Genomic DNA, 21,019 nt, shown 5'->3' with positions numbered 1-21,019 from the left:
GGTAAGTGGGGGATCAATCCACTTTTCTGGACCTCAAAGTTGGAGGTCTATGCAGAGGCTTCCAGCTTCCCTGCACCCCCTGGTGGCCCATGGAATTTGTTTTTTAGGTTAAATGTATGTTTGTCAGCAGACCAGTGGCATCCTGTAATAGGGAAAACCTGTGGCAACAATGCTGGCGTTTGATCCTGTCACACCAGACAACAGCCGCACTAAGCAAAGAAACCATATTCTTCACCTTGTAAGCAGGTGGAGAGCTTGAGGGGAAACCAGCAGAGCGAGCGAATGGTGTGCATTCAGCTCCAGGCCACAATTGCCCCGAGCAGCAAGCACAAGATGGCGAGCATGAGGTGAGCACAGAATGGGAAGCATCTTCCTGGTGCTTTGGTGCCCCAGCAGTTTGGTAAGGAGTGTTGAGAGGAAGGTGATCCATTTGAATTTTGACTCATTTGTATCGCGCCACTGACAGAATAAAAGGCCTTTAAGCGCAGGTGTCAAAATATAAGCTCATACAACCCTGGATCAATAGAGTAGCAAATTGAGGAACAGATTGAAAAGAACCAGTTAATTAAACGTGTGAGTTTTCAAGGCCTTCCGAAAGTGAGGGAGTAGCATGATACTGTGAATGTCAAACGACAAAGAATTCCATCGCCTTGCACCATAGATTAAGAAACGCCCGTCGCCCCTGGAAACACATTTGGATGGCAGTATCACCAGTAGAAATTTGTTGGAAGATCGTAACAAACGTGTTGCCACAGAAAGAGTTAGTTTATCTGAACGATATTTTGGTGCTAGGTTGTACAATCACTTAAAGATTAGGCAAATGATCTTGAAATCTATCCTTTCCTTAATAGGGAGTCAGTGCATTGTGCAGTGTTCTAGATTGATGAAGATTAAGATTCTTTGAAAATAAGTCAAACCACTGCATTTTGAGCCCTGTGGATCTGGGTCAGTTATCTCTCTGGGCTACCCGCTAAGGTTCTATTGCCACAGTCCAGCCTCGAGTTAATAAATGCCCCCACCACAGCAGCGTGGTCTGAGGAAGAAATGGTAGAGCCAGACGGAGAGAGTGGAACACTGAATGCACCTTGACTCCAACCTGGTGCTCACACCCCCACATTAGACTGCCATTTGCAGCCCAGATTCGTCATTTTGGGAGCAAAAGCCATCATGGAGCCAAGGAATAAAACAGGTGGAGGACATTTGGATTGCTCTGCAAACAGATGTTTAGGACCAAACAAAATAACCTCAGTCTTATTAGGGTTCAGTTGGAGGTGGTTATGGGACTTCCACTGTCCCACCTACTCCAAAAATGGTGCTACCTTATAAAGTCCACTTATTCATTGACTCAAGTAAATCTGGGTGGCACAGGAGTGGTAGCACAAATCGAATTTCCTAAAGTCGGCCATCAAAGGTGGTAAATATAGGTTAAAGAAAAAGAGACAGGAGCGAACAACCCTGTGGAACATTGCAGTTCAATTGTATTGCGTCTGAGAAATGGTCTGTTCATTTAACCCGTTTAAAATGTTGAGAGAGAAATGACGTAAACCAACATAGTGCGTGATCCTATACTCTCCCTACCGATGCCAGATGGGATAATAAAATCCCATGGTCGACGGTATCAAAAGCCACAGAGAGATCGAGGATCACCAACAAGGTTAATTCTCCATCATCAGTCTCCCTTAATATATCGTCCCATAACACCATCATTGCAGTCTCAGTACTGTGGCTTGGACGAAAACCAGACTGACAAATGTCAAGCAATGAATGCTTTTCCACATATTGCTGCAACTGGTTGGTCACCACTTTCTCTAGAAATTTAACAGGCCAGGGGAGCCCGCCATTGGACGATAGTTTTTAAGGTAATTTGCGTCAAGCGTGGTCTTTTTCAGCAGTGGGGTGACTATAGAAAGTTTCAGCTCTGAAGGAACTGAGCCTTGTTCTAAAGAGAGGTTAATGAACGTTGTAACAAGCCAAGCCAGAGCAGCCGCTCTTGTGCTCCACAGGCTGGAAGGACAAAAAAGTCATAAGTTTCTGATTTTTCAAGAGGACTAATATTCTTTTGAGTCACTAACTTAAAATCAAATTGTGCAGCTGCCTGGGAGAAGATGGCAATTGTAACCGGTGGCACCGCTACCTGACCAATATTCTTCTGAATATTTATAATTGTTTTCACAAAGTACTCCTAGAAAGCATTAGGTTGTGCGACAGATGGTGTAATGGCAGCCGACATGCTTCTGGAATTGAGAGAGTTGGAAATGGTAGAGAAAATGTCTCTTGGTTTTTGTGACAATTGAATATTGTGAAAATATTTCGATTTGGCCTCAAAGACTGTATTTTTAAAGCTTTTAATAGCATTTTGCACATTAGTCAAGGAGAACTGATTTCCAGCTTTCTTCCATTTTCTTCCTTGTTGACGACATTGTTGTTTTAATAAGGCCAGGCATGGGGAGTACCAAGGATGCGAGTAGTTTCTTACCTATAACTCCATTTCTCCAGCATTGGTATTGTTCATGGATTCACATGCTGTGAATATTTCCCCGTCAGGCTGGGAAACCTCGGTAATTTTAATATAGTGGTTTTCCTATGGAAAATTTTGACACCTTCAGTGTCCCATCAACGTCTTCATGAGTGCTCTAGGCAGCACCAATGGGACGTCCAGTATATATCCCCGCCCCTGTGGCTTCCCTTCAGATTTTAACCTCTCCAAACAAGGAGGATCATTTAAGAGGATGTTTGCCTCAAGGGGGAAGGCCGGAGGGCGCATGTGAAGATACTACACAGCAGTAAGAGGACCTGGCTGTGCATAACAGGCAAATAGGACGTATACTACAGGTAATATAAACAACAACAGAAAGACATCACTTTCAGTTATTTGAAAACGAAAACATGAGCAGAGCCCAAACCCCAGAAGCTGCAGGGTTTACCTTACTGGAACAGGCATTGAAGCACAGCACGCCCCACTTGCACATCCTCAGCATGTTGTTGATGTAGACAGTAGTGTCTGGCAAACATGTGTGGTACTGCCCACGTCGCTGCCTGCCAAATATCACTGAGCGGTATGCCCGCCCAAAGCGCTGTGGCCCTTGTAGAATGAGCCCTGGGAGTCGAATGTAAAGGTTTGTTGGCTTTTTCATGGCAGAATGATATTGTGAGATGCCTTGCTTCGAAATCGGCTTCCCGTTGTTAGAGGGGTTGAAAGCCACAAAGAGTTGCCTAGATGCCCTGAACGACTTAGTCTGGTTCAGATAGAACTTCAAAGCCCTCTTGACATCCAGGGAATGCAATGCTTTTTCCGCTGGCATGGAAGCCTTAGGAAAAAACGTTGGTAAGGCTGTTGTAGTGTTCTTGTGAAAATTCGATGGAATCTTAGGAATAAAGTGGGGATTTGTGGAGAGGAGAACTGTGTCCTTCATGAAACACAGGTATGGAGGTTCAATGACCAGAGCCTGCAGTTCTGAAAGCCGCCTGGAAGATGTGATGGCCACAAGAAAAAAGACCTTCCACCGGAGACATTTTATGGCAGCCCTTGACATAGGTTCAAACGGTGGTTTCATGAAGGCCACGAGCACCAAGTTTAAACTCCAGACCGGAGAAAACGTCTTCTTCGGAGGGAAAAGTCCTGAAAAGGTCCTGGAGGAAATGTTTAATCAATCTATCACTGAACAGAGGTGTGGAGTTGCGCTGCCGCGTTAACCTTGAGATGGCTGCCAAGTGGACCTTGATAGACGACAATGCCAGACCCTCCTCTGCCAACAGCAGAAGGTAAGGAAGGAGTTGTGGAGGGGAAATCCACAATGGCTGCACGTCTGGCTGCTGAGTACACCAGCTACAGAACCTTTTCCACTTACAGGCATATGACGCATTAGTAGATGTCGCCCTTGCCGCAGCCAAGATGCAGCAACATTCCTGAGGAATCCTTACATTTTCAAATTCGGAGTGGTCAGGAGCCATGCTGCAAGGTTGAGTGAGCCTAGGCTGTGATGCCACACCATCCCCTTGTTCTGGGAAAGACGATCCAGCTCTGAACCCAGGTGAAGAGGGTCGTCCCTCGCTAGGTGGAGAAGGTCTGAGAACCAGGTCTGTCTGGGCCAGAACGGGGCCACTAGGATGACCCTGCATGGAACCTTACGAATCATCTGAATCATTTTCCTGATCATAGGAAACGGAGGAAACATGTAGGCGAACAGGCCCGTCCACGGAAACTAAAATGCGCCCCCTCTCCCCCATGGACTGCAGATGAGACTCTGCGCTGGTGAAGATACAGCACTGCTTGTTCTCGGAGCTGGCAAATAAGTCCAGAGGGGGAGTCCCCCATTTCCTGAATATCCTTGCCACCTGGTCGTTCTTCAGCCGCCATTCGGGCATCTGAGCGGACTCCCTGCTGAGAGCATTCGCCTGAATGTTTTGAATCCCTGGTAGGTAGAAAGCCTGGATCTGAACCCTGTGTGCTATGGCTCAGTGCCAGATGGCCTGAGCCTCCTGGGTCAGGGGCTGTGAATGCGTGCCCCCTTATTTGCGTAGATAGAACATAGTTGTGGTGTTGTCTGTGAGAATCCGTACCACTGAGTCCTGAATGAGGGGAAGAAAGGATTTGAGTGCCTAGTGAACTGCCCTCAATTCCAGAATGTTGATATGCAAGGACACCTCCGTGAGGGACCACAGGCCTTTGACCTGGAATTGGTTTAGGTGAGCCCCCATCCAACCTGGGAGGCCTCGGTCACGATCATGTACCAAACAGCTGGTTCCATCAGGGGTATGCCCCGTACGATGTTGCCAGAGTGAGTCCACCACCGCAGGGTGTCCGCCAGAGACCAGGAGATTGGCACCCTGTCGGACCAAGAGCCGTGGAAGTGAGAAACTCCTGTACCGGTCGCATGAAAAGACAACAATTCTGAATGAGTGGGATGCAGGACGCCATGGTGCTGAGAAGAGACATGTACAATGAGACCGTGACTGAAGTTCCCAGTAAAAACGAGCCCGCCAGGGACAACAGCTTCTCTATCCTTTCCTTCGACGGCTTGACTTGATTGAGCACCGTCTGAAAATGAGCCCCCAGAAAAACCAAATCCCTTGAGGGCGTCAAACAGGATTTGCCAAAGTTTACTGCGAAGCCCAGATGCTGTAAAAGGAGCATACCTGCGCTGACAGACTCTCACGTCTGCTGACAAGTTGCCCCCCTGACCAACCAGTCGTCCAGGTACAGATAAACATGGTGTCCCTTTCTGCGGAGGTACGCCGCCACCAGAGCCAGGCGTTTGGTGAAAGTCCTGGGAGCTGACTTTAGGGCAAAGGGAAGAACCCGAAACTGGTAATGCTTGTCTCCGACCACGAACCAGAGAAATGTGCCATGCCTCGGGTGCATGGGGAAGTGAAAGTGTGCATCCTCGAGATCCAATGACGCCAGAAATTCCCCCGGTTGAACAGTTCGTATGACGTCTTGCAACGTTAGCATCCTGAATTTTTGTCTCTTTATATTTTTGTTGAGCAGCTACAGGTCCAGAATGGGGCGCCAATTTCCGTTCAGCTTTTTGATGATAAAGAACCAGGAGTAGGTTCCTCTTCCTTGTTACGACACCAGGACCCTCTCAATTGCTCCCTTTTATAGCGTCAGACAAACCTCCTGACACAAGACCTGAAGATGCAGCTGAGCTCTTTTTACCGGAGGAATAGGTAGTTGCAGACACCTGAACTCCAACGAGTGGCCGCATTGGACTGCTTCAAGCACCCATCTGTCTGTCATGATCAAACACCACTTGTCGAGGTGGTACGCCACCCTCCCTCCTAGTCGACTGCCCTTGTGGCAGTCATTGTTGAGGCTTGGACTGGCAGCCTCTTTGAGAGGAGGAGGGAACCCTCTTTCACTGTCCTTGATACTCCTTTCTCCGCTGTGTGGACTGGAAGTAACGTCTGAAACCCTGGGAGAAGTAGGTAGATCTACCTGTCTCTGGAGGATAGCTCAGGGGCAATGTACTCGCCTTGGAAGCAAGACGACACGGAGCAACACAGTTTCGATCCCTGGTTCTGCGCTTAGAAACCTCTGGGTATTAAGCGCATTATAAATAACCTATCATATCATACCGTACCCCTTGTCGCCAGAACCTGTAACCCTTGCATTCCCCGAGACCCCACGAAAGGAGCGAAAGGGGCGAAAGGGGCGAAAGGGGCGAAAGGAACGTCTGCCCTGCAGGGCCGCCAGGGACCTTGCAGTATCGGAGTCTGCCTTCATGTTCTTCAACGCGTCGTCAATCTTCTCTCCAAAAAGATGTTCCCCTTTGCAAGGCATGTCCAACCACCTTGTGCTGAACCTCTGGCCGGAAATCAGTGCAATCAGTGCAGTAATCTGCTTAAACCCAGTCTCCGCCAGGTCGACCTCAATGGTAATACTATGATTCAATGCATCCTCCACCTCAAGAACAAAAGCATTGCCTCCTTCCGCTGTTGCTCAGGTAGGTGGTCCAACAGAGGTGCCAATCTGCCACTTCTCGTGGTTGTACCGCGCCATGATAGCCAACGAGTTGGCTGCTTTATCCGCCGTAGCACCCACTGTGAGGACCTTCTTTCCGAAAGCATTCAGCTTACAGCCTTCATTTTCGGGGAGAGTCACACACTTGTGCTGGGTACGAGCCTTTCTACTTGCTGCTGCCGAAACAACCGACTCCGGAGTAGGCTGCGACGTCAGGCGCCTTGAACTTCTTCTCCAAGTGGCCCTTAACCGCAGGCTCCGTAAACAGGTGCTGCATTGTCCGAAGCCACACCTGCCACGCGTGGTCCAATATAGTGATCGAGAAGACCGCCTTTCTCCTCTTCCCCATATGGTCAAACAAAAAGCAGTCCTTTTCCTCCTCTGGGATGAGGCCAAACTTGTGACAGGCCTTAGCCATCATGGCAAGAAAAGTCCCAATATCATCCGGTGGAGATGGCTGGGCTGGGCTACTCGGAGCATCCAGATCCGGATCAGTATCCCAGGTATCTGTTCGCCTCGGTGAAGATGAAACCTTTGAGAGAGTGTCCTGCGGAACGCTGTCCGGCTCAGATTCCACTAGTTCCCCTTCCACCTTTTCCCTTCAAGGAGGACTGAACGCCCTGGGAGACGGCGAATGAGGCCAAACCGGGGAAGACCTTCTGGGATTAGACCCTCGACTGTAAGGGGCTTCCGAGACATCCTTCTGACAAGGAATGGTAGATTAATCCTGCATCAACGGAACAGCCGCAGCCTGAGGCACAGGGAGCCTGGCATCCAATTGCCCCAGGAGGGATTGCCACGTAGTAAGCACTTACATCGAGAGTAACAAGTGGGGATAGACAAGAGGATACTGAGGCAGGACAGCCCACAGACCACCTGACGTGGACGGAAGAGAAGGCTGCAGGACCAAAGCTGAAGGATCCAGAAACGGCTGCACTTCCTCCTCCGGATCCGAGTCAAACTCACAGGCCGAGGTCAGCTCATTTTGGAGAATATCCATCGGGAGTATGGATGTAAATCCTGCCCCGGACTGCCACGTTGTATCCCTGGGAGATGTTGGACCCACAGCGGTCAACAGTGTTGCAGCTGACTTCTGCCTTTCCACCATTGCTGGATCCGTCGACGGGGCGGCCATCGATAGAGATGTCACCAGAGGGGTCATCGACCGGGCCGTCACCAGCGGGGCAGACAACAGGGCTGTCCCCAACAGGATCGTCGATGTGGTCGTAGATGGTAAAGCTGTCAACGACTGAAGGTCCCTCGTCGAGGAGGCCGTCGTCGGTGGATCGGATGATAACAAACCAGCCGTTGGCGGGGTCTTCTGTACCGACACATTCCTAGTTGGAGAAGAAGGCCACTTGGACTGGTGCTTTGATGACTCATGGCCCGAAGAGAAGTGACGTCTGTCCTTGGAAGAAGACTTCTTTGTCGACGAGGACGAGTGAGACCTGGACTTGTCCGATGCTGAGGCGTTTTGGGTCAGTTCCGCAGGTTTCTGCATCCTTGAACAGTCCTTCGGCTTATCTGCCCGTAGCGCAGACTTGCCTTGAAGGGGGCCCGACCCCACAGTACTCGGCACTGGTCGTGCCACTGAAGACTCTCTGCCTTTTCCCAAATCAGACACCAGCCCGGTCTCACCAGTGCGTTGCTTCTTAGGCGTTGGCTCTGCACACCGTGCCCTCTGGTGTGATGGCAACCTCTTGCCCAAAGGAGTAGAGGACCTGCCCCTGCGGGAAGGGCCTACCTCCGAAGCCAGATAGGCCCCCCTCATTCAGCCAGCAAATCAATCGCTTGTTACGGTCCCGAGGGTCTTCTGGGAGAACCCCGGACAGATTTCACAGTTCTCGCCAGAGTGATTGGGAATGGGGCATAAGCAGTACAAGCATTCCGTGAGGCTGTCCCCCTCGTACACATTCTTTAGGCCGCAGGTCTAACACGGCCAAAATAATAACATCTTCGGACCCACAGACGACATGACGGAACCAAGAAGTACCGAAGGACCCACTGAAAACAGCGAAGGCTGTGTAGAAAAAGAATAAATTCCCTGGAGAGAACACAAGGTGATCCCAACAGTTTGGAAGACGGTTGAAATCTGAAGGGAAGCCACGGGGGCGGGGCTATATACTGGACGTCCCATTGGTGCTGCCTAAAGGACCGATAAAGACGTTGATAGGACAGTCAAGGTGTCGAATATTTCCATAGGAAAACCACTATATTAAAGTTACAGAGGTTTCCCAGCCTGACAACGGGAAATAGTCACAGCATATGAATCCATGAAAGATCCAATGCTGGAGAATAGATGGTTTCTTTGGTGATCTGAGTTGGAAGGGTGTGTGGCTTTCGCAAAGTAATTCCAACTTCTTCGATCCAAGTAAAAACAAATTCAAGAAACCCCACTGCAGTATTAATGGGGGCCAGGACCTCTGCTATTTTAGATGCCGGGATGGCAAGCAGATCTTCCTTTCTACGAAAGCTTTACAATGATCCATGGTCAGTGAATACAGGAGGCAGGCAGCACTTGGCCTTCACAGCTGTACCGTACACATAAGAGTACAAGGCTTGGGTGTCTGCTTTGACACCATCATAGTTCACACAGGAGAAGAGTTTGGAGTATGGTCTCAATGCACATTGAGAATACGCAGTTGCTTTGCCTGGTCTCCAGTTGGCTATCTTCTCCATCTGATTAAACTACCACTATGGACAATGATTTGTATGAATCGCAAACACTTGACAAAGAAATACTGTGGATTAATATGTTCAATTGCAGATGGGATTTGTCAGCCATGCTAAAATAGGATCAAAGAAGCAATGACAGAAGTTATGAATCTGAACAGCCTCAAACAAGAGGTTGAACATTTAGGTTGCAAAGTGGCAGCCAACAGCAAATCTTCTGTGCAGTCTTTGGAGCAACCACATACCCAGGCGGAGCTGGAGGCATGCAATTGCTAGCATTAGCTAACCTTGAAGACTTTGAAAACCACCACAGGCAGGAGACTTAGGGCCCGATTCATGGAATGGGGCTCAGAAATGGCACATGTTCCATGCCGTGAAGGACCCTGCACGATCTGTGGCACAGAAAAATAAGGCACGCTACTTGTATTCATGGATTTAAAGGATGCATTACTAGCCGTCGTGCAAGTAAAAACAAGCTGCGCAAGGAATGCCCACAACGTGCTCCCAAGCATACCAAAAAGCAAGCAAAACAACAAACACAGCACAAGCCTCTGCGCCACCCCTGGTTCACCATCCAGTAGCCCTGTGAGATGGCGCCCGTTACCTCGCAAGCTGCGGCTGCACCCCAGCAAAATCGCGCTTCTCACCTTGCAAGCCCAGGCTGGCTACACACCAGCGAAATCGCGTGGCTCATCTCGCAAGTCCAGGCTGCACACCAGCGAAATCGCGTGGCTCACCTCGCAAGCCCAGGCCGCACCCCAGCAAAAATTGGTGCCCTCCCTCGCAAGGCCAGGCTGCACCACAGCGAAATCGCGCGCCTCACCTCGCAAGCCCAGGCCACACCCCAGCGAAAACGCGTGCCCTCCCTCGCAAGGCCAGGCTGCACCCCAGCAATGAGGCGGGCCCCCCTCGTAAGTGGAGGCTACACCCCTTACCAAAACGTGAGTCCCTCCCTATACCCTGGGCACCAATTCTGCATACCCCCCTACTGCACATCAACAACTCTAGCCCAGACACCACCCCTGGGCCCCCTCCAGACTGGAACCCCCCAGGCAGCCCCCACCAGACTGGATGCCACCCACCAGCCCTCCCCCCCTCACCTGTGACCCCCCCCCAGGCATCCCCCTCCAGACTGGAGACTACCCACCAGCCCCCCTTCACTTGTGACACCCCCCAGGTAGCCCCCTCCAGACTGGACAACACCCACCAGCCCTCCTCCAAACTAGACACCACCAACCAGCCCCCCTCACCTGTGACCCCCCCCCCTCGGCATTCCCCTCCAGACTAGACACCAGCCCCCTCTCCTGTGACACCCCCCAGGGGGCCACTTCAAGACTGGACACCCCCCAACCCCAGGCATCCCCCATCAGGCTGGACAACACCCATCAGCCCCCCTCCAGACTGGACACCAGCCCCCCTCCAGACATGACACCACCCACCAGGCAGCCCCCTGACAGTCTCCCACAATACCAGTGCACTGCATGTCTGCAGTTCACTTGAACTTCCGTGGTCTGACAGTACCATTAAGTGCAACACCAAGATGTACACCGCAAATACAACCAACTGGAAGCACCAGAGGTCCATGCACGAGTGGATCATCTGCTCAGACACTCTTTCAGGCCTTAATCAGCCCTCCTCATACAAATGTGACAGGTGAATGCAAATCCATGTGCATGTTGTCCATGGCACATTGCCAAAGCATCAAAGCACAGTAACTGAATATGTGCCCACGACAGAAGCAAACCTACCAAAAGATATTGATTGCAAGATACACAAACAATGGCCAGGCGTGTCACAGCCTGAACATCAGTGACATGGGTGGCAAAATACCTGTCAAGGAACAATCATATGACAAGGCCATGGATGATGGTAGGGGCAGTCAGAGAGATTGGAAAATGTTGTGTTGCCACTCCGGAAGAGCAAACATGGCCCATTACTGCATTCCAGTGGTAGAGGTTGAGCGACACATGAGAGAAGGCAGTGTGTGACTGCACATGCTGGTGGGAGTGTCTGCACAACATGGGTTTTACACAGCAATGACAAATACACGTGCTATTAATATGACCATGGAACTCCTCCACAGTGAGCCCACCTCCCTTTACCCCAACCACACTGATGCCAAACACACAGTAATGCTGCACAGGTAAATGCAAATCAAAACATACAGTGCATACCCAGTCATCTGATGGACCCAACCCCACATGTCAGGCACATGTGCATCCTTCCATCCGCAACCATCTCAGCAACAACACACAAGCATTCAAGTCACATGACTTGCAATGGAGAGATGCACTGGCTGAAAATAGAACTATCAAAGAGGCAGACACACAAATGAACTGCATGAAGCGTGAAATGTAACAAACAGAACGATGTATTGGATATAAAGGTGTACAAAAATAAACGGCAATCAAGCTCAAAGCAGTCCAGGGGAAATATGAAATGAAACTAATATCCTATGCCCAAAGAACTATATACAATGAAAAACTAGGAAGGAAAGTCTGCAAAGTCTGAGGAAAATATTAAATAAAAAAAGGAAACCTACACCTAAATAACTATGTACAAACGCAGCAGGCTAGTCCTCCTCTCTAACCTCACTCAGCCTTTCCACCAGGGCTGAGTCCAGTGCCACGCCCTCCCCCATCAGGCGGGCCTCCGTTGTTGCCTGGAGGGCTTTCAGGTTCTCCAGCATCTGTGTCTCTATCACTCAGGCGTCCTTGCAAGTGGCCTCCAGGATCGCAGCCCACCTCCTTGCCCGATGCAGCGCAATCTTAGCGCTGGCCATCACTACCCTTGTTTCCCGATCCTGTTGCCTCTCTGCCCCGATTTGCTCTTAATATCCTTGGAACACAGAAGACATCCTGTGCCTCAGGTCCACGTGTGCCTCTAGCCTCACACTTCGCACTGCTTCCTTTCGGTGGTCTGCCCTGCAACAAATGGCCTCCTCCTCGTTGCCACCTGCTGCCACAGTGCCTGGTGCCCGCTATGTGGGTACGCCCTCCGAGCTGATGACGATACTAGGAGGTGTACTGCACCTGCACTGCTCATGGGTGCCTGCTGTCCCTCCATTGCTGGTGACCCTGTCAGTGTTTGGGGAGGCACAGTGACCACCTCAGCTCATGTGCCTTGAACTCCCAACTCGGGCAGGGATGTGGTCTCCACCAGACAGGGCATTGCGGGTCGACCTGGTGCACAGGTGGGCCTGCTGGTATCTGGGTCGGAAGGCACCCTGGAGGACTGGCGCACAGAGGAGGAAGAGGAGATGGAAGCAGCAGTGAATATCGCATGGACGACACCACAGAACAGGTATGCTGCAAGCCAGCCGACAAGGCGGTATAGCTCACTGTGATGATGGGCAAGCAGACTACGAGTAGCCTGCCCATCATCACGAATGATACCTGTCTGCCTCGTCAACCCGGCCAGCAGGGGTAGCACATAATCCCTGATGGCCACCAGATAGTAAGGGGGTGTCGGTCTGGGTGGACACATCAGCTGACACCGGGTGGTGGGTCTGGGGGGGGGAAGCATCCTGGCAGGCGCACACTGCTGCAAACGATGGCCCAGGGACTAGATTTTGCACAGGGACCTCCACGGTGGCGTGCACAGCCTCATGCCCCTGGGACAGGACTGCAGTAGGCATGGCCACCTCAACACCCTCACCTGACCCCATGGGCTGGGCTGCAACAGCCACCACCTCCACCTCCCCCTTGGTCACTGGCTGCTTGAGGAAGAATAACTTCCATGATGAAGAACTCAGGCCTGCTCCCAGTTACCCTCCCACACTCCATGGGTCCATGCCTCTCTCCCTCTTGTGGGTCACTGTACCTTGTTCCTATTTACAACTCCATTGACTTACTCTCTCCACTTCAGGGACCTTGCCTAGGTGGTACTCTCACAGCCATACATCAACTGGGACGGTTTCCTTTTTCTCAGACTTGCGGCAAGTTCCCACTGTGTACAGACCCTGTACCAAGACAACACTGGTGTGGCATGTGATGGATGTGGATTTATGCAGATATGTGCGTCTGCCTGTTGCCATGTGATGCAATTGCACGTCACAGAGCCACATGTCAATGCCCATTTCACTGGTATTAGTCAACAGTTTCCAGTGCCATGGGCCATAATGTCCTTCTTAACGACCCTGTTGGTTGGCAATGTGTCCACTGGTAGCATGACCCTGAGCAGGGAATTTTCTTGCTAGTCTGCATATGCCATGCTCAGATAGCTTGTTGTCCATAGTGTGTGGATACTGTATTTTTCATGGCGACATGCCCTGCATTTAGTTGCATGACAGCAATGTGATACACATGTTTACTGTAGACATGTTGCACATGACTCTGCATGTCTTTTTCTGTCCATGTGCAGGTGAGGAGGCACCAGATGCAGAGGTCGTCTGTGGTGCTTCAGACCACCAGTGGAGGACGTGGTGTGGCAGGCCGTAAAATCCCACTGGTGCTACAGACCATCCTGAGCCATGCTGAAGACACTTCTGACTCTTTGGACTCAACTGACTCTGATGCTGAACCGGATGTGCAGTCCTCAATGCTGGCCGAGGTGAGTTCACCAATGGTTGGAGCAGTTGGGGCCCGTGAGTCTGCAGGGGTGGGGGGGTCAAGTGCCTTCTCAAGGTCAGTCAGTGGTGGCACACCCGCCTGTGGTGTTTATGGCTGCAAGGCCACGCTCTCATGTATTGGTTTCTGGTCCTGGGGCAGATGTCCAAGGGAGTGTTGCAGCCCTGCAGCCAGGGACAGGGGCAACACAGCAAGGGCCATGCTCCCTTGGATCAGGCAGGCGTGGGCCCCGCACACGTGGGGGACATGTGCAGGCTGGGCAGAGTAGGAGCAGCAGATGTTGCATTCCACACAAGGACAGGGTGCTGCCTATGTGAATTTGGCTGAGGGCATGGATAGGGTGGCCACTTCCATGAACCCCCCCAGCAACACAATTGGAGCAACAGCTGCAGGTCAAGCGGTCCACATGCCACTCCCGTAGGCTGCACATGGAGGCCAACATCAGGGGCTGACAGGCGGATCTGCAGTGTCTGCAGGCATCCCTGCTTGCAGAGGGTCAGGCAGACAGGGAAGCGTGAGTTGTTGGCCCACAGAGCTGCAATCCATGAGGAAGAGGCAGCTAGCAGAAGACTGTTCCACCAGGAGATGTTATCATTGAGGCAGACAATCTCAGAGGAACTCCGTGCAACCCGTGAGGTTGTGCATAGTGACCGCCAAGCCCTCAGTCTGCAGGTGCATTCATCAGTGACACCCATGGCAGCTGCCACCGAGGGCCAGGGTACTGCGTGGTGAGCAGCCAGCTCCACTTCCACATTCTGATTCAAGCAGGATGGGGGTGCCAGCATCCCATGTGGACGTTGACAGGCACCCTGCCCCTCGCCCCGCCTGTGTGAACTCGCCCCCCCTGTAGACCCCCTGGTCCATGAAGGACATTTTTGAAAAAATGTTTAGATACTTTTGTAGACCCTGCCCCAGATGTTGGCACGTTATTTTTGAGATGGTTTTTTAAAATATTTACCTTGAGTTGTGCAGTTGCCCTCTAAAGGCCATTTGTAGTGGTGGACATGCATAGTGAGGTCAACAAGCATGTTTGCATGGTGGTGCGCAGGATTGCATGTGCAGGTAACTGGGTTCAGTGTATCCTTGCACATGTGTGCTGTGTAAATGTTACTTCACCATTTCTGTCGTAATGTCATGCTGTTTCAGTAATCTGCGATGTGGCAGTGACTGCTGTCCCGGGGGAGACACCCTGCACACTTTGAATCCATGTTCCTCATGCCATCTACCAAGCACTGGCCCACCCATCACTTATTCGGAGACACAGTTCATGGTGAAGGTGTTGCGGGATTCACACCATGCTGGCGCAGTCAGCGGGTAGGCATGAGCACTGTCTTACATGTTGAGCATGCGTAATTGTTCCCTATGTTTGCTGCTTGTGTAACTTTACTTACATGTGCTTTGCATGCTACCATGCCAGGATGGATTTTTAAGTGGTACTCATGTCACTGTGTTACCTCTATGCCCACACCTACTGTGGTATTAGTACATGTCATTGCTCATCTACAATCCAGGTAGTGTACTTACTCCGTGATGTGTGTTAACTTGGTGTTCCTACTCACGGTCACTCTCTCTCCCTAACTCTGTTGTGCTACGCTGCACTCGTGGGCAAATCACAATCTAGTTCCTGTCACCCTCTTGCACCCTGTGGTGCTTCTGCAGTGGGTGCTCTCTGCAGATTTTCAGGATCCATTCATGTGTTGTCATGGATGGGCATGTTCTTTCTGTTGTTACTATGCATGTCATTGCATTTAGGGGATTTGTCTCCTGCTGGGTTGCATCATATGCAAGACAGGTGGGTACCTTGTGCAGGTAAGTGAAGGGCATTTGCAGACACATGTGTGGTGTTTGGTTGGGAGTCTAGCACTGTGTGTGATCACTTTGGATTGACTTGTCTTGTGGGGCACCAGTACTACTTCATGGGTGTATGTTTCACAGTGTGCGGTTCTGGTGATAGGTCTGGGCATGGTTTTGTTTCTATTGATTAGTGGGGCCACTGGTTTCATATAAAAAATGTTGGGAGTTCCAACTGTGTGGGTCTTTTTTCGGTGGTTGGAGTGGGTGGCAAGGTGTTAATGGTTGTGCTGGTGTGTGTCTCATTGCACTTTGACCATGTGTACTGAGACACTTCACATCCCTTGCAATATTTCTGGGGTAATAGTTCTAAGGCACATTTGGTCTCTCTTGATTAGGCATCCCCAATTATGGTGTGCAGCCCCAGTTACGAGCCACAACAATGGAACCATTGATGCACATTTTTGGAATGCTATGTTGTGAACCAGCAGATTACGTTGTGCAGTGTTGGTGTTTCACATGCATGTCCCATGCATGCAGCACCATGGTGTTCGCAGCTTCAATATGACCGCAGCTGGGTCTATGGTACTGCTGCATTCAATTGAATGCACAATTGGACCACTTGTATGCTGTCAAAATGAAGTCTGCATTGACCCTGCACTTTTACTTTGCATCCTACATTTAGCATGCATTTATATCTTTGCTTGCAGTATCACATAGCTTTGTCTTGTCTGCTTATGTCTTCCATGGCAGTTGCCTCGGTGGCCAGCCTTCCAGTCTGATATCGGCCTCTGTGAATTGCTGTATCAAGCATGATCCTGCCTGGAGTGCAAGAGATGAGCATTTGTGTACTTGCATTCTTGTGCTTTGCATCATGGGCTCCAATGGATGTTCAGTGCACTGTCCCAATACTACGCAGGTGATGGCATGCCTTGTCATGTCATTGATAGTCTTCCAGGGGTGTCCCTGCTTTTTTGGGGGGCTCAATTATCTGCATATGTGATGTCTTCTCATGTTCATGCAGCATGTTGACTGATGCGTGCGTTGTGTATGTGCCATCGTCTTGTGAATGGGGATATGTGCATGTCATTCAGCGGGACAGGCAGCATGGGGCGGGTGGTGGTTGTTTGTCAGTGTGTGTGTTTGATTTGCATGCAGTGTGCAGGTGCTGCATGTGTGCTGGGACACATGTTGATGTTGTCTTGGGAGTTGTTCTATGTCCCAGCGGGCGCCCTATGGGTCTTGAGTTTTTGGGTGTATGGATGTGTTAGCTGCACTCAGTTTCATTTTGTTCATTGTCTGCAGATCCTTCCGTCAGGGAATGATGGCTATTTCATGGGATGAAGTTTCACTATCGACTGCATGCCAAGGGGACAGGCAAGATGTGCATTTATCTTGATTGTTATGGAATGGCTACACTAGTTGATCCATGTCTGGATGTGGCCATTCTGGTGTGTCGCACTCTATCACAATTGTCTATTACCTCTTGTAAATTTTTGGTTTTGGGATGGGGTTTAGTGTGGTCATGTTGCCAGATTGTGTCACATGTGGATCGATACTGCACGGCTTTTCAACATCCCACAGTACGGACATGTTTGTGCGCATCATGCACAGTCTAGCACGTGTGCAGCAATATGCCATTCTGCTTGTTGTATTTTGTGTCCATGTTAATTTTAGAGGCCATCTATGGCCTGCAGCTCAGACATGTTTCAGGATGTATCGCTGCTTACAGATTTGACAGGTATGTTAGTCATACGGGATGTTTTTGGTGCCAAAGGGGTGATTTAATTAAATGGTTGGCATGGTGGTAGTGGTGTCCTCCCTCTTCAATGTGTTTCTTTGTGAAACACAAAATAAAGTGTCTTTTTAATTCTAAGGGATGCACCTAAAAATTTGCACTTTCTCAGGGTGGTTTTGTGGGCACAGTGGATTGGCCCATTGTCCTCAATGAACAGCACTTGGTATTTGGCGGGATCATGTGCATTCCACAGGAGAATGATTTTTGCAGCCTCTCCACGTGCCCTTTGCCTAGCCATAAGCAAGCAGTGTGCCTGTGGGTCTGAATGGTGTGCCCCCACCCTGTGTTGCAACATTGTACCGGACACATGCTGCCACAGTGATCCTGCAGACTACTGGTGGTGCATATAGCAACATCACCAGAGTGGTCAAGGGAGCGAAAACGTAACTTGAGCACTCCTAATGTGAGTTCCACTATGCCCCCAAGTCGCAATATGGGCAGTTTTGTAATTTATCTCAGCAGGTGTGTTGGGGTTACGTATGGGCGTAATCATGTATGTGCTCAGAGGGTAGGCGCTGTCCCCTGTACAGGCGAGAAGGGTTGTCATTTGTTCACAGGGTCTATTTGTCTGTGTGCCACATGCATGCATGTGCATGGCCATTCATACTCACCAATGAGCCATGTGTTGCCATGCTTCCCAGCTTCCAGGGCCCAGTGTAGCGGGGACATCCTGAAGATGTAACCATGATGTGTGTTACCAGGGTAGTTGGCATACACTTCAGTAATGATGCCCTTAACATCACACACAACCTGAACATTGATGGAGTGCCAATGTTTCGGTTTGCGGTAGATGTGCCGTTTCTCTACGTGAACATTGAGCAACATAGGTGCAATTGATGGTACCTAGCACTTGTGGGTAGTGCGCCACCCATTATAAATCCTGCACCACTGCTTGCCTTTCTGCCAGTATTCTGGGCATATAGATATGCCAGCTGACAGAAGGGCATGCAGTTGATTGCCAACACCCGGTGTAAGCAGCGAGACCGCATGGCCTGGGAGATGCCACCAACTATGGCAGTGGTCCGCTGGAATGAGCCAGTGGCCAAATAAAATGCAGAGTAGTGAGGACCTTTTGCAAGGGGCTCAGTGCTTGGGAGCACATGGTGGGTGATGTGAGGTCATCTTCCCACTCTGTGACCAGGTCTAGGATGTGGGGGGGAGGAAGGGACCTATATGTGCCGCAGACCTGGTCATCAGGCATCCCAAAAGCCTCCTCCTCCTCCTGCTCCTCCTCCTCGATGACTGCTGCAACAAATGGTGCGTTCATTCATCATGGCTGTATCCGTGCATTTGTTGATCGTGTGTGCTTTTTATGCATTTGTTAGTGTGTGCATTGACATTTACGCCTGCTATTGCGTGGCGTAGGTGTTTCTGGATATGTGTGTGCTTTTTCGCGACCCAGCGTTCCCTGTTCAATTCCAGTAATACATTTGTTTTGCATGCGTATGCGCGGTGCAATCGTTTTACAGTAATGTTGTGTAAACAGAACTCCAGGTAGCTGTTTGCAAATAGAATCTAGAGGCATATTTGCAATGAAAACTATAGTGTCTCCTGTGCCTAGAGTAGAATGTGTTCTAGGCGTAAAGGGTAAAGCACTCAGAGTAACACATTTGGATAGATTTAACGATGCATTTAGAGATTGATGACTTGGAGACCTTTCTCTACCAGTGCCAACAGAGACAAATAATTGATCTGTCTTTCGAAGTGGCTTTGTCTTACTAAAGTAATACATCACTGCTCTCCTAAAATGTAGTGTATGGAGGGTTCCTTCAGCGGAATTAGTAAGATTCTGAAAGGAAGTTGGAAGTTCAATGGACTGGTTTACATGTAACTTGGAAATTAATTTAGGTGCAAATGTATTTAAGGACATCACTTTGTCCTTATGAATAGTACCAAACGAATCTTGAACTGAGAGAGCCTGCAGTTCTCCAACTCTCCAAATTGAAGTAATAGCCATGAGAAAAGCAGTCTTATAGGTGAGAGCCTTAAAACTAGCTTTGTGCATTGGCTCAAAATGAGACCCCATAAGATTAGTAAGGACAATATTCAAGTCTGGGAGTTGGATTTGTAATAGGTTTTTATTATTTATTTGTTTGTAAGGCGCCGAAAGCCCGCGGGCATCGGGGCGCCACAAAAAGACATTTACTTACATAAAATGGATAGAGTGGACAAAACAGGGTACATGACGCTTGGCATGCCAAGAAACAGGTAGAAGCAGGTACTACTCAAGAGTTGTTTAGTTCATTTGAATAGAAAGGTTTTTAATTGCTTTCGGAAAATGAGGAGGTTGGGTTCAACTCTCAGGTTCAGAAGCAATTTGTTCCAGTGGTGAGCGGACCGGTTAGGAAAGGCTCTGCCCAGACCATTTGCTTTCCTGTGGAGGTTAGTTGTAATCAGCCCTTGGGTCTCCAATCTAAGAGTGCGGGTTGGGATGTAGCCCACAATCTTAGACTTAAGGTAAGCCGGAGCGTTACCATATAGGCACTTGTGTGCGAGTGTCATTGATTTAAACATTATCTGGTTTTCAACCCTTAGCCAATGTAGTTCCTTCCTTGCTTCACTGATATGATCTGATTTTTTCTTATGCTTGATTATTCGCACAGCATGATTCTGAATATGCTGAAATTTTGTCAGGCATTGTTTACTGCCACCCAATAGTAGGGCGTTGCCGTAGTACAGTCTAGAATTAATGGTCGCTCTGGCTATGGTAGCGCAGTTAGATTTGCTAAGTACAGGTCTGATGGCTTTTAATAATCTCAGGTAGTAGGAACAATTTTTGCTGACATAGGAGGCTTGAGAATCTGAGCTAACGGAGGCCTCCAGTGTCATGCCCAAGGTTTTGACACTAGTCACTACTTGGATGTTGAACTCTTATCGTGAATGACTCGTAGCTGGATGGTAGTTTGGCCCTAGCTTGTTTGGATCCGAAGACCATCAGCTCAGTTTTTTCCCCATTCAAACACATCCAGTTATGGTCCATCCACTGTTCAATGATATTGTAAAGTTCGTCTTTCGTGTGATCCCCACAGGTTGTTGAAGTCTTTTCACCCCTTCCGTAAAAGCCCTGATAACTGGGACTTTCAACCATGAAATTTTGCTTAGAGAGGTGGTGTAAGCAGAGAAGGCAGCAAGGTGGACCTTTAGGGAGTTAAAAAACAGTCCTGAGTCTAAGAAGTGATTTAGATAACGGACTGTGTGTGTGGGTGAACAGCCAACAGGGTTGATGTTACGAGTACCACACCAAATGACGCAGTGTTTCCAATTACTGGAATAACCGTGTCTGGTATTTCGTTTTCGCGCCTCTTTAAGAATGGCCATACACCTTTGGGGCCGTTGGAGATGTCCAAACTCTATGACTTCAGGAGCCATGTTGCTAAATTGAGAGTTTGAGGGCAAGGTTGCAGTGTTGTCCCCTGTTCTTGGGACATTATGAGATGTGAGAATCACAGTTGATGAGCCCACAATGGTGCCATCAGGATTAGTGCAACCTGTTCCCGGTGCATCTTGTGAAATATCCTGTTGAGGAGAGGATTCGCTGCAAGCAAATCTCCCTGACCATTTGTTAGGAAAGATTTCTCTTTACTGCACCTTTCTTTCCATTTTTATGGACCCCCAAATATTCTGCTTTTATTTTTGATAGTGATCTGTAAATTTTACAGTGCAGTGAAGCCTTAAGCTTCACTACACTGTCTTGCTCATCTGTTATGGGGAAACAGACATGTCCTT

This window comes from Ambystoma mexicanum, chromosome 3q, assembly GCF_040938575.1.
Source record: "Ambystoma mexicanum isolate Mex_15411 chromosome 3q, UKY_AmexF1_1, whole genome shotgun sequence".
In the NCBI taxonomy this organism is placed as follows: domain Eukaryota; kingdom Metazoa; phylum Chordata; class Amphibia; order Caudata; family Ambystomatidae; genus Ambystoma; species Ambystoma mexicanum.
This window is presented reverse-complemented; position numbering follows the sequence as displayed.